The following is a 15,275-nucleotide window of genomic DNA, read 5'->3' on the forward strand; positions in this document are numbered from 1 at the left end:
GGAGTGGATGTTAGTACGGCCGGTTGTCGAATGGGTCTATAGGTGCCCGTAGACCGTTGTCGGAAAGCATCACTCAAGGTGAAAACCATGAACTCAAGTCCGATAGTGCGTTGGAGCTTTCCATCGACTTACGACGAGAGGGATTGGGTCCCTATAATGGGGGCACCTTGGGGGCCTTAGACCGGTGAGAACAGTTAGAACCTCCTTGAATATGCACTTGTCTGCAGGATACCCCTACCTCGTGATTCGCTCGTGACTGTTCGTGGATGAGTGAATTGTTTGTGCATTGTTTATGTGACATTGTTTGAGCATACATTGCATTCTTTAAACATACAACATTCCCCTTTTAGAATAAGAATAAATAGGAATAAGAATCTTCCATTACATGGTGTTAACATCTACCCTCATCACATTCATGTAGGTAGTTTCCCTTTTCACCCAAAAATACAAAAAACAAAATACCCAAAAGAAGTTATTTATCCAAACCAAGCAATATCATGCATCATCTTAGGAGCATCCTGAAAACATGATAATGCTTAGCTGAATAAACACAATGCATGCATATTCAACGCCATCATCTCATATCATGCATTCTTATCGAAGATCATGGAGGGATCTAGGTGCTATTCATAGTCATTCATTTGCATACATCTCTCCTAGTAATTCATTAATAACATTAATAAAAAGAAAGGATTAATCGATGCGTATGTTCAGAATGGATCGCACGCCGTTTGTTATTAAGTGTAAGCCAACAACCGCGCCAAGCGAACGCACATCAACTCCGTTGTTGGTAATCAAGACAAATAAAGGGGAAGGTCCGACACCGTTGAAGATTACTGATGTTGTGTATTTTACTCGTATTTTAGCACTTTAATTCACAAGAATTCATAGCATAATCATGCATATCTTTCATGTTTTTAATAAATTTTTATATCATTTTCCTATTTTATGCTTTTCTTGGTATGTGTTGTGTTTTCTCTGAGCAGGATCAAGATTTAAGAATTAAAGAGGAAATGCTGAGCTACAGGGAAAATCACGGCCGTGATTCTAAATCACGCCCGTGATTCACCAGAGAAAATCACGGCCGTGACTCCCAATCACACCCGTGAACGCCACTGACCCTTCATAGATGTGCTCCAGAGAAGATCACGGTCGTGATTCTCAGTCACGGCCGTGATTCACTTCGCGTCCCAGCTTTTTAAGTTTTAAGTTTTATTTTTATTTTATCTTTGTAATTTTTATCTTGGTAGTTTTACCTTTTTACCCTTTTAGGTTATAAATTAGATGAGGTTAGCCTAGAACGGGATTTTTGTTTCGGAGATAGTTTTTTTTAGTTTTTGACACTTGGAGAAGGTTGGGCGCCTGTGCCATCGACTCTAAGGTTTGCTTTTCTTTTATTCTTCTTTTCTTGGAGAACTACTATGAACTCCTGTGAGTAGTTTCCCTTTTTCTGGGATCAGGGCTTAGCCTCTGAGAACCTCTTTATTAATGCATTATTCAGTTTCTTAATTTTATTCCAATTCTTGATCTGTTCTTTTATATTTTATATATGAACTTTAATATTATTGTTTTCATAATAACATTAATTAAGGATGAACTGAGAGGAGAACTTGATTATAATTATGATAAACAATTAATCTTAATTTTCATAATCATAGATAATTAGGGATGAACTGAGAGGAGAACCTAATTATCGGAACCTAAAGGAACAGACTTGAGTGTTAAATCACGAGAGTTGATTTAAGCTTTCGAGGAGCAATAGATTAACAAAGATCTTAATGGGTTTAATTGAACGTAATTACCACGAGAGTAGAGATTAATTTTAATTAAACACGTCCTCGTAGCCTGAGAAGGTGCAAGGATTAAATTAGGTTAAGACTACCTTCAAGATGGAATAGAATTAATTAATGAAAATAATAATTCAATATTGTTGGAACTCTTTGTGCGAACCCTAGATTCCCGGAAATCTCCTTATCTTATCTTAAAGTTTTATCTTATTCATTAATTGCATTACTATCTCTTTTACCATCAAATCTGATCTTATCATCTCAAAACAAAAATTCAATCTGTTTTAAAATTCAAATTAAAATACTAGTAATTCTAGGTCAAACACGTAGTCCCTGTGATTCGATATTTATTACTTGACGACAACCGTACACTTGCGGTTTTCCATACATCAAGTTTTTGGCGCCGTTGCCGGGGACTACGTCTCTTGATTTAAATTACAATTATTTTAATTCGAATTTTTTTTTTTAAAAAATTAAATTAAATTAAATAAATAAATAAATAATTTTTTATTTTTTTTTTAGTGTTTACTTCTCCAATTCAGATTTCACGGGTCACTTTCTTTTTTTTTTTTTTTTTTGCAGTGCCTTAGGGTTAATGCAAAAGAGATCTCTACGTCTTGGGAAACCAACACCACTTGATCCTGAGATTGAAAGAACTCTCCTGAGAAGGAAAAGAAACCTTTCTAGAGAATTTGACATGGCTGCACAACGAGATAATTTACCGCTTCGGGATTACTCTGCACCCGTAGCTCGTGGGATACCTGGAGGGGAGATGCAAACTGGAGCTACTGTACCAGCTTCTCTGGTGAATATGCTCAAACAGAACACCTTTGGAGGACTACCATCAGAAGATCCTAATGACCACTTAGAGGGGTTCTTGGAAATCTGTGAGACCCAGCAATTTGATGATGAAGTTTCTGATGGAATGCGACTCCGCTTATTCTCACTCACCTTGAGAGATAAGGCAAAGGTGTGGCTAAGAACGGTGCCTAGAGAAAAGATAGCAACTTGGGAATTATGTGAAAGAGCTTTTCTAGAGAAATTCTTTCCTCCTTCTAAAACTAAAGAATTGAGGAAGAAAATCACTAATTTCCAACAAGGCACTGGAGAGACTATTTATGAAGCATGGGAGCGGTTCAAAGGATATCTTCAAGCATGCCCACAACATGGCTTCAACCGTTGGCTTACCATCCAATTTTTCTTTGAAGGATTGGACCAACAAAGCACCATGATATTAGACTCAGCAGCTGGAGGATCTTTCATGGGGAAACCTATTAATGACTGCATGATTATTTTGGAAAATGTAGCCTCAAATCACAGCCAATACAGTGAAAGAGAAGTCACAGCAAGGAAAGGAACTCCGGGGCGATATGAAGTGAACAATATTGAGTTACTCTTAGCAAAATTTGATACTCTTAATCAAAGATTAGACAAGATGGAAAAAGCTAAGGTTAATTCAGTGGCTACAAATCAAGTATGTGACCTTTGTAGGGAACAAGGGCACACTGCAGTAGATTGTACCTCAATTTTTACTGGAGAAAAAGAAGATACTACTGAACAGGTGGCAGCTTCTCATAATTTCTATGACACTCCTCGAAGAGAGAAGAGTAATCCATATTCCAACACATACAACCCTGGTTGGAAGAATCATCCTAACTTTTCTTGGAAGAATAACCCAGTTCAAGGAACTAGCAATCAGCAACCTAATTTCCGTCCGTCCAATCACTTCATTAATGGGGAAGGAAATCCAGTACAGACACCCTCAATTCAACAAAGTGTTTCAAGATTAGAAAACCTTATGGAGAATTTTGTCACTAATCAAAAACAGACCAATGATTCAATGGCAAATTCTATTCAAAACCTTGCTGTCAAGGTTGAGAATATTACTCTCCACAACAAGATGCTGGAAAATCAAATTGCACAGTTGATGCCTAGTTCAAACAATTCTCCAGGTAAGTTCCCAGGTAAAACAGTTGCAAACCCAGCTGAAAATGTTAATGCTGTTACTTTAAGGAGTGGGAAGAAATTAGACAGATCTGTGTCTAATCAAAATGATAATATTGAGATTGATGAAGACGCTTCTCCTATGGTTGAAAAACCTGAAAAAGAGAGATTAGAAAAAGAAAAAGTATCTTCATCAAAGCCTCAAACTGTTTATCACCCTCCAATTCCTTTTCCTCAAAGGTTAGCAAGGACTAAACTTGATAGACAATTTGAAAAATTTTTAAATATGATCAAACAAGTGTATGTAAACATTCCATTTGTAGAAGCTCTACAACAGATGCCTACATATGCTAAATTTCTTAAGGATCTTTTAGCTAACCGAAGGAAATTGGATGATAGAGAGACTGTTACATTGATCCATCATAATTTGCCCAAAAAACTTAAGGATCCTGGTAGTTTCTCTATACCTTGTCTCATTGGAAATCTAAGGTTTGAAAAAGCCTTATGTGACCTTGGGGCAAGTATCAGTTTAATGCCTTTATCAATTTGCAAGAAATTAGATATGGGAGAATTAAAGCCTACAGCAATGTCAATCCAGTTAGCAGATAGATCTATAAAATATCCCATAGGAATTTTAGAAGATGTTCCAGTTATGATAGGTAAATTTTTAATTCCGGGAGATTTTGTTGTTTTAGAAATGGAAGAGGACAAACAAATACCAATCATACTAGGTAGACCATTTTTGGCTACAGCAGGCGTGATAGTAGATGTCAAACATGGAAAATTGTCCTTATCCATTAATGATGAAACAATGGAATTTAATATTGCTAAATCTGTTAGACAACCTTCTCTTGAAAATATTTGCTGCAGGGTTGATATATTGCCTAAAGACATGGAGGAAGAAGTCATGAGATCTATTTTGAGGGATCCCTTGGAGAATTTTCTAGTTGGAGGAAAGCACATAGATCTTGAGGGGATTCAACCTAATTATGCTTGCTTGATCGATTCAAGTCCCCCGTGTAAAGAAAAAGATCCTCTAGTAGAAAGTCTTCTTGAGTCTTCAACAGATTGGTAAGAAGAAAACTCTCCAAAGTTAGAACTTAAACCACTTCCTTCATCTTTAAGGTATGAGTTTTTGGGGGCTAATTCCACTTATCCAGTCATAGTAAATTCAGCTTTAAATGAAAAAGAAACTGAAAAACTTCTCAATGAGTTGAGAAAATTTAGAAAAGTTATTGGATATACTATGGCTGATATAAAGGGAATTAGTTCTTCATTTTGTATGCATCGCATCTTCTTGGAGGAAGGATCCAAACCTTCTGTTGAAGCTCAAAGAAGACTAAATCCCAAGATGAAAGAAGAGGTAAAGAAAGAAATTTTGAAATTATTGGATGCTAAGGTAATTTATGCTATATCTGATAGTCCTTGGGTAAGTCCAGTTCATGTGGTTCCTAAGAAAGGTGGGATGACAGTAGTTAAAAATGATAATAATGAATTAATTCCCACAAGAACTGTGACTGGGTGGCGTATGTGTGTTGATTATAGAAAATTAAATAATGCCACTAGAAAGGATCACTTTCCCTTACCTTTTATTGATCAAATGCTTGAAAGGTTAGCAATGCATTCATACTTTTGTTATTTGGACGGATACTCCGGTTTTCATCAAATCCCTATTCATCCATTAGACCAAGAGAAAACTACTTTTACATGTCCCTATGGTACTTTTGCTTATAGGAGAATGCCTTTTGGCCTATGTAATGCACCTGCTACCTTTCAAAGATGTATGACTGCAATCTTTAGTGATTTATTAGAAAAAGAGATGGAAGTTTTCATGGATGACTTTTCAGTTTATGGTATTTCCTTTGATGACTGTCTATTAAATCTAACTAAAGTATTGCAGCGTTGCTCTGAAGTGAATTTAGTCTTAAATTGGGAAAAATGTCATTTTATGGTACAAGAAGGAATTGTCTTAGGACACCTAATATCTGGGAGAGGAATTGAGGTAGATAGAGCAAAAATAGAAGTAATTGATAAATTGCCTCTTCCAATTGATGTTAAAGGTGTTAGAAGTTTCTTAGGGCATGCCGGTTTCTACCGAAGGTTTATTAAAGATTTTTCAAAAATCTCTAAACCATTATCTAATCTACTTGTGAAAGAGGTACCTTTTAACTTTGATGTTTCTTGTAAGAATGCATTCTACAGGTTGAAAGAAGCTCTCACTACAGCTCCTATTCTGCAAACTCCTGACTGGAGCCTTCCTTTTGAAATCATGTGTGATGCAAGTGACTATGCTATAGGAGCTGTATTGGGACAAAGAAAGGACAAGAAGGTTCATGCTATATACTATGCCAGCAAGACTCTTGATGAAGCCCAAGCCAATTATGCAACAACAGAAAAAGAATTGTTAGCAGTCGTCTATGCTTTTGAAAAGTTCAGATCTTATCTTGTGGGGTCTAAGGTTATTGTTTACACAGATCACTCTGCCCTAAAGTATCTTTTTAATAAAAAGGATGCTAAACCTAGGCTCCTCAGATGGATTCTCCTTTTACAAGAATTTGATTTAGAGATTGTGGACAGAAAGGGAGTAGAAAATGTAGTAGCTGATCATCTCTCTAGACTTCCACAAGACCAAGCAACAAAGGAGGAACTCCCTATTAATGACAGCTTCCCAGACGAAAAGCTTTTAGCAGTTGTTGTGAAAAACAGTCCCTGGTATGCAGATTATGCGAATTACTTAGCATGTGGAGTCCTTCCTGAAGACTTTAATTATCAACAAAAGAAGAAATTCTTTAGTGACCTTAACAGCTTTATTTGGGATGAACCTTACCTATATAAGAGGTGTAGAGATGGTATCTACAGAAGGTGTATCTCAGAAGAAGCAGCTCCTCACATCATTCACTCATGTCATTCTTCCGCATATGGAGGGCATGCTAGTACGTCAAAAACTGCAGCTAAAATTCTACAATCTGGTTTTTACTGGCCAAACTTATTTAAGGATACCTGGAAGATGGTAAATTCTTGTGACCAATGCCAAAGATCAGGGAATATATCCAGGAAACATGAAATGCCATTAAATGGGATTTTAGAAGTAGAAATTTTTGATGTATGGGGAGTAGATTACATGGGACCATTCCCAAGTTCTAAAGGTTACAAGTTCATATTAGTTGCAGTTGATTATGTGTCCAAGTGGGTAGAAGCGATTCCCGCTCAAACGAGTGATTCAAATACTGTCATTAAACTCTTCAAAAGAATTATATTTCCAAGATTTGGGGTCCCAAGAGCTGTGATCAGTGATGGAGGCTTGTCGCCACCGGCCCTGGAACGGGCCTCGGCGGTCGCGAAGACGGTCGAGCTCGCTTTTATTTTAGTTTTGAAAATGTATTGGATTATTAGAACGACTTGTTCTCAAACTGAGACCTTGTCGATCTTATCCAATTTATTTATTAAATGTCTCACCAATCCATATTAATCCCAAGCGGGACCCTCCATGGATTAGTGGTTTTCGCAAAAGGAGGGTTCGTGGAGTCGCCACCAATGTTTTACTCAAAACATTGGAAAAAGGGATAAGGCAATTGATTTTATAAATCAACTTTGGCCATTACAACCAGAGTTGGGTAAGGGAGTCGGTTACGCGTGGGGAAGGTGTTAGCACCCCACAGCGCCCCTTTCGGGTTCCCTATGACAGATTATTTCTAAAATAACAGTGTAAAATTACTAAATTACCCCTATTTATTCTAAGCAATTATAAATTAACTATCTACATGATGACAGTTTAAATATGCACACAGAAAGCAGTAAAAGGAAGGACTTTAAGAAGAAAACTTTGAAGCGTGCTTTTATATATTTCGTAAAACTGGGAAGCTTTTTGGCGTTCCCTCGCTCTACAAGCCCGCTCGCTCCCTCCTATAAAATTTTGACTATGGAAATCCGGAGGATTTCCCTTCGACTAGGTTCGAATCTCCAAGCTAAGTGCTCGGAATTCCAGAACTTCGTCGGATCGACTCCCAGAGAGATTTCTAGGGCAGAACACTGCTCAAAAACCCCAGAATACTCAAGGAGGGAGTCAAAACTGAGTGTAAAAGTGTGAAATGACGTCCAATTGACGTCATATTTATAGGGAGCAGGCCCAATACGGGCCCTGGAGCCAATACGGCCGTATTGAAATTTTTGAACTTCAATACGGCCGTATTGAGTTCAATACGGGGGTATTGAAATTCAGAAATTTCAATACGGCCGTATTGAGTTCACTGCGGCTGTATTGAAGCTTCAATACGGCCGTATTGATTTCAGTAAGGCCGTATTGAAGTTTCAGAAACTTCAATACGGCCGTATTGAGTTCACTGCGGCCGTATTGAAGCTTCAATACGGCCGTATTAAGTTCAGTACGGCCGTATTGGGCTTCATTCCCTCCACTTCCTTATTTTAAGCTATTCTAAGACCTCTAGACCTACAGAGAATCCTCCTAGGGCCTTCCAGGAGTCCTTCTGGCTGATCTTCCTTCAGTCTTCGAGAGTCTTCAAGCTTTATTTCCGACCCGGACAATTTTAGGGGTCTACAGCTGCCCCCCCTTTACTTAGTCAAACGGTCTTTTTGGTGTATCGATTGACAAGTAAAGGAGTTGACCCAATTGTCCGGGTAATACGCCAACCTTCTGACTTGTAGTGTCTTCCGGTGGAAAATTGTTGAGTAGCCTCTCCAGGTTGAGTATTAGTCGTCGCCTCTCCAGGCTCATGCATACCTCGGTGCTCTCGACAACTGGGTAGCTGAGTACTGCCTCTCCAGGCCTGTGCATACCTCGGTGCTCTCGACAACTGGGCAGCTGAGTATTGCCTCTCCAGGCTTGTGCATACCTCGGTGCTCTCGACAACTGGGCAGCTGAGTATTGCCTCTCCAGGCTGGTGCATACCTCGGTGCTCTCGACAACTGGGTAGCTGGGTATTGCCTCTCAGGCTTGTGCATACCTCGGTGCTCTCGACAACTGGGCAGCTGAGTATTGCCTCTCCAGGCTGGTGCATACCTCGGTGCTCTCGACAACTGGGTAGCTGAGTATTGCCTCTCCAGGCTTGTGCATACCTCGGTGCTCTCGACAACTGGGCAGCTGAGTATTGCCTCTCCAGGCTGGTGCATACCTCGGTGCTCTCGACAACTGGGCAGCTGAGTATTGCCTCTCCAGGCTTGTGCATACCTCGGTGCTCTCGACAACTGGGCAGCTGAGTATTGCCTCTCCAGGCTGGTGCATACCTCGGTGCTCTCGACAACTGGGCAGCTGAGTATTGCCTCTCCAGGCTGGTGCATACCTCGGTGCTCTCGACAACTGGGCAGCTGAGTATTGCCTCTCCAGGCTGGTGCATACCTCGGTGCTCTCGACAACTGGGTAGCTGGGTATTGCCTTTTAGGCTTTGATATGATTTTGTCTCCACAGTCCACGATGCTGCTTCGACGGTTTTTCTGATTTTGTGCCACTGAGGGCTGGATAACGCAGGGATCCGTCTAGGGGATGTGCAGTCATTCACAGGTTCCTGTGCCCCAACTTGCATTGCATTGTTGGTACCCATGGGGAATTTCTGACTCCTTGGGGTGTAGACACAGATGCTCTTTCTCTCTGAGTTGAGCGATGCCTTATGTTTGGCTGACGTCCCTTGACGTTGGTGGAGTATCCCGGTTTATCCTTATTCGGGTATCTCTTTTTGATTTTCTGATTTTTGCTGCCTCTGTGTAGGCTGTTATCCGCTGGGGATTCTGGATGTTGATTTTGTCTCCACAGTCCACGATGCTGTTTCGACGATTGTTTTTGATTTTTGTGCCACTGAGGGCTGGATAACGCAGGGATCCGTCTAGGGGATGTGCAGTCATTCACAGGTTCCTGTGCCCCAACTTGCATTGCATTGTTGGTACCCTTGGGGAATTTCTGACTCCTTGGGGTATAGACACAGATGCTCTTTCTCTCTGAGTTGATCGATGCCTTATGTTTGGCTGACGTCCTTTGGACGTTGGTGGAGTATCCCGGTTATCCTTATTCGGGTAACTCTTTTTAATTTTCGGATTTTGTTGCCTCTGTGTAGGCTGTTATCCGCCAGGGGATTTTGTCATTGGTTTGTGATTGGCCTCTTCTGTTAGGCAGATCATCTTTATGTTCAATGATAGGCTGAGAGCCGGATTCCACTTGGGGAATGATTATTGATCTTTTTATGATTTTTCCTTTTGAAGGAGTGCCTCTTATGTAGGCGACTGAGGAATTGGGGTTCAGTGTTCGGCTGAGTGCCGGATTCCGCTTGGGGAATATTTATTGATATTTTTTGATTTTTCTCCTTTTGCAGGGATGCCTCTGAGTAGGCGATTGGGGAATGAGGGATCTTATGTATCCCAGAGTATTATTTAGGAAGCCTCTGCAGGCTTAGCCTCACTCAGCGCTTTGAGTCGGAGAGCTATCTTCCACTGAGGAAGTGTTAAGTCCTTTGACTTGTATATACTGTTTGGATGATCGCACTACCATTGGGGATTGCGTCGATTTTGCTTTGATAGCTCTCGCTGGGGATTCGTTCCGTGAGCTTGAGTTGAGGTTTCTCTGGGGAGTATTATTTCTGCGAGCCTCTCCAGGCTCATTTATTCTGTACAGTTGGGGGAGTATTATTTCTGCAAGCCTCTCCAGGCTTTAGTTATTCTGAGGAAGTATTATTTCTGCAAGCCTCTCCAGGCTTTAGTTATTCTGAGGAAGTATTATTTCTGCAAGCCTCTCCAGGCTCAATTATTCTGAAAGAGTATTATTTCAGCAAGCCTCTCCAGGCTCAAATATTCTGAGAGTATTATTTCTGCAAGCCTCTCCAGGCTTTAGTTATGATGAAAGAGTATTATTTCGGCGAGCCTCTCCAGGCTCAATTATTCTGAAGGAGTATTATTTCGGCAAGCCTCTCCAGGCTCAATTATTCTGCGGGAGTATTATTTAGGCAAGCCTCTCCAGGCTTTAGTTATGATGAAAGAGTATTATTTCGGCGAGCCTCTCCAGGCTCAATTATTCTGAAGGAGTATTATTTCGGCAAGCCTCTCCAGGCTCAATTATTCTGCGGGAGTATTATTTAGGCAAGCCTCTCCAGGCTCAGTTATTCTGAGAGAGTATTATTTCGGCGAGCCTCTCCAGGCTCAATTATTCTGTATGATTTGTTGGATTTTCTGTATTTTGCCCTTTTTTCGATTTTGGCTTTTTCTGTGTTTTTGCCTTTTTTGTTGATTTTGGCTTTTTCTGTGTTTTTGCCTTTTTTGTTGAGTTCGGCTTTTTCTGTATTTTTGTTGATTTCTGTATTTTTGCCTTTTTTGTTGGTTTTGGCTTTTTCTGTATAGAAATGTCTCAGTTATTCTGAGAGAGTATTATTTCGGCGAGCCTCTCCAGGCTCAATTATTCTGAGAGAGTATTATTTCGGCGAGCCTCTCCAGGCTCAGTTATTTTGAGAGAGTATTATTTCGGCGAGCCTCTCCAGGCTCAGTTATTTTGAGAGAGTATTCTTTCGGCAAGCCTCTCCAGGCTCAGTTATTCTGAGAGTATTCTTTCGGCAAGCCTCTCCAGGCTCAGTTATTTTGAGAGTATTCTTTCGGCAAGCCTCTCCAGGCTCAGTTATTTTGTATGACGCTGTTGATTTTCTGAATCTTTGCATTTTGTTTGCTGCTGTCATACACAAGCAATTTTTCCTATTTTTTCTAATTTATGTAGTTGCCTCATGACGAGGTCTTTGAAAATTTCTTTATGGCCAATACGGCCGCATCCATTTCAGTATGCCCGTGTTGAGTTAAAATTTTGTTCATAACCCTGATTTTAGTACGGGTGTACTGAACATGGTACGGGCGCATTGTTTTTTCTGAAATTTATATTTTTTATTTTTTTTGTTTTTTCAATAAACAGAGAATAAGTGATCTTCCAGTACACCTATCATCTGTATGCATGTATGCAGTATGATGCACCTAATTCTATTAACCGATGCGTTTTTGTGTTTCGATTTTGCCATTCCTCCAGACGGACTGTGCGCTGCCGACTTTCTGTAACCGAGGAATGATGCGTATTTGATTTTTGGTGTCATCAACCAAATGATTCTCCCTTCCTTTAGAAGACGTGTCAACCCTCCTATTGACCACTATATCTCCATGTTTCCACTAGATTATTCAAAAATCGTTTGGGACAAGAGAGAAAAGAAGGAAAGGATATATTTTTTTCGAAAGTTTGTGTTTTAGAGGGGATTATTTTATTTTTTGAAAAATGGATTTTGTAAGAATGGCTGGCCAATGGTAGGCTTATGTGTTTAGGTTTGTTCGATTAAACACTTATGAGGTTAAGCACATCTTTGTTATTAATGATTGTGCTTTGACAACTTGGATAGCTTTTCTTGAGCCCCTTGTCGAATTCAATTGATGGTACCATCATGGATTTATTTTGTTTTTCTTTTTTGACGGCCCTAACTTTTGCCTAAAACACCCATTTGTGGAGTTTTAGCGGGTCTTTTGCTCTTATTTTGTAACCCTAACTTTTGCCTAGGTCACCCTTTTGTGGGATTCCTAGCGGGTCTTTTGCTCTTATTTTGCATAGTCCCCCTTTTTGGGTTTCCTGCCGAGCTTATTATCTTTAGGATTTCTTTATCCATGATGGCACTTATTGAGGCCAAGAAAAGGTGCTCCAAGTTGACACACACAATTCCACATAAAAATGATGTGGGTTTATTATTATTAAGATGATTTTAACCTCATTCATGTTTATTCAAACAGGGTTAAAATAATGTGGTTTAGAATTTTATTGCAAGCAAGAAAAGAAGCAATAAAGAATTAATGAAGAATGATTTTATTATAATCGCAGCGGAAACATGTGCCCTATCGAGGCTCGGGGGTCGGGCTGTCCCCGAGGAGTGATCTCTAATAGTCACTGAGTCTACACATCCCTATTAGAAGGAAAAGGACACTTGATGACGACAACCGGCCTTGACGATTGTGAACCGGCCTTCCTAAAGATCTGGCTTAAAGAACGTCGAGAAGGATCTTGATTCCTCTTCGTTCTTTGATCTTTAACAGGGTTGTATCCTAACCCTTGTTTCCCCGGATTGTCCTTGATAATGGGTAGCTCCGGGATTCCTTGGGAGTCCTTGCCTAATCCTTGTCCTGGCAAGTATCCGTTCTTTATGAGCATATGAGCTACCTTCTTCATTTCTCGGGGAAACGTTTCAACATTGGCAATTTCCAATGCTTGGAAGGCGGTTTCCAAAGCTTCCTCTGTTGCCTCCACATAAGGTATGTTGGATGGCTTGCTGATGAGTATGTCATCTTCAGCTTGTACAGTCACCAGTTTGTCACCCACTATGAACTTGACTTTCTGGTGGAGCATAGAGGGTACAGCTTTCGCATCATGAATCCAAGGTCGGCCGAGGAGACAACTGTATGCAGGAGTAATATCCATCACTTGGAATTCGACATTAAAGACGGTGGGTCCAATTTGGATTGGAAGATTGACTTCTCCCACCACTTCTCTTTTAGAACCATCGAAGGCTCGAACGATCATGTTGCTCGGGCGTATTTGGACTCCCTTGATTGCCAATTGCTTGAGCGTTCTTTTTGGCATCACATTCAAGGAAGATCCATTATCCACCAAGACTTTAGCGATGTGATACTCCTTGCACTTTACAGAGATGTGCAAGGGCTTGTTATGATTCGGTCCCCCAGCGGGGATTTCTTCATCGGTGAAGGTGAGGTGATCACTAGCCGTGATGTGACTAACAATCCCCTCAAACTTGTCTTGGGAGATAGTGTGCGACACGTATGCCTCGTTCAAGACTTTCAACAGAGCTTGTCGATGCGGTTCGGAGCATAGGATCAACGACAACAGAGTGATCTTTGCTGGCGTCTTATGAAGTTGATCCACGATGGAGTACTCGCTCTGTCGGATATATTTTAACAGCTTATCTGTCTCCTCCTCGGATTCTTTGTTTTCTTCGGTTTTCTTTTCTTCTTTTTCTTTATTCTTGGGAGATTTATCGTGAAGATCTTCGGGAGTGTAGATCCTGCCACTCCTAGTCATGCCCCCAAGTCCAGCGATGTTAGAGATATCGCTGTCGGCAGAAGAATGGATGTCGTATATCCACGGCACAGCTTTATTTGATTCGTAGGGAAAAGGCCTTGGAGTAGTGATCCTTAATGGTGTTGGACCTTCCCCCTTGTTTGTCTTGATTACCAACAACGGAATTGACGTGTGTTCGCTTGGCGCGGTTGTTGGCTTACACTTGATAACGAATGGCATGCGATCCATCTTGAACATACGCATCGATTTAATCCTTTCTTTTTATTTATGTTTATTAATGAATTACTAGGAGGGATGTATGAAATGAATGACTCCTAGATCCCTCCATGATCTATATGCATGATATGAGATGATGATGTTGAATATGCATGCATTGTGTTTATTCAACTAAGCATTATCATGTTTTCGGGATGTTCCTAAGATGATGCATGATATTGCTTGGTTTGGATAAATAACCCTTTTTTCTTTTTTTGGGTATTTTTATTTATTATTTTTTTGTGTTTTTGGGTGAAAAGGGAAACTACCTATATGAATGTGATGAAGGTAGATGTTAACACCATGTAATGGAAGATTCTTATTCCTATTTATTCTTTTTATTTAAAAAGGAATGTTGTATGTTTAAAAGGTGCAATGTATGCTCATACAATGTCACATAAACAATGCACAAACAATTCACTCATCCACGAACAGTCACGAGCGAATCACGAGGTAGGGGTATCCTGCAGAAAAGTGTATATTCAAGGTGGATCTAACTGTTCTCACCGGTCTGAGGCCCCCAAGGTGCCCCCATTATAGGGACCCAATTCCTCTCGTCGTAAGCCGATGGAAAGCTCCAACGCACTGTCGGACTCGAGTTCATGGTTATCACCTTGAGTGATGCTTTCCGACAACGGTCTACGGGCACCTATAGACCCATTCGACAACCGGCCGTACTAACATCCACTCCCTATGGTTAATCACTCATGCCCCCGGGTATAGAGGGAACTGTTGTGTGCAAAGGTTTGTGTACAGTTTGTATTTCAAACAATTGCGGAATTTTAAACATACAACAGTTATTAAAGCCAAATAGATAAACATGTTATCATACAAGCAAAGGGTAATGAAGTAATTTTAACTATTATTTGTTAAAATAATCTGTCACTAAATGGGACTGACTCTCGAAGCTTCCCCAGTGGAGTCGCCATCTGTCGCCACCGGCCCTGGAACGGGCCTCGGCGGTCGCGAAGACGGTCGAGCTCGCTTTTATTTTAGTTTTGAAAATGTATTGGATTATTAGAACGACTTGTTCTCAAACTGAGACCTTGTCGATCTTATCCAATTTATTTATTAAATGTCTCACCAATCCATATTAATCCCAAGCGGGACCCTCCATGGATTAGTGGTTTTCGCAAAAGGAGGGTTCGTGGAGTCGCACCAATGTTTTACTCAAAACATTGGAAAAAGGGATAAGGCAATTGATTTTATAAATCAACTTTGGCCATTACAACCAGAGTTGGGTA

The 15,275-nt window shown here is 40.4% G+C and overlaps 1 non-coding gene across 1 annotated transcript; it reads right to left on the reverse strand.

The window, feature by feature from the left end:
• Positions 1-2,853: 2,853 nt before the first annotated feature.
• Positions 2,854-2,960, reverse strand: LOC145954001 (small nucleolar RNA R71). Its single transcript, XR_014431213.1, has one exon. It is a non-coding gene; the product is annotated as a small nucleolar RNA R71 (small nucleolar RNA).
• Between the last annotated feature and the right edge of the window lie 12,315 nt (positions 2,961-15,275).

The sequence above is a fragment of the Cajanus cajan genome, chromosome 1 (genome assembly GCF_000230855.2).
Source record: "Cajanus cajan strain Asha chromosome 1, NIPB_CcT2T_4, whole genome shotgun sequence".
Classification (NCBI taxonomy): domain Eukaryota; kingdom Viridiplantae; phylum Streptophyta; class Magnoliopsida; order Fabales; family Fabaceae; genus Cajanus; species Cajanus cajan.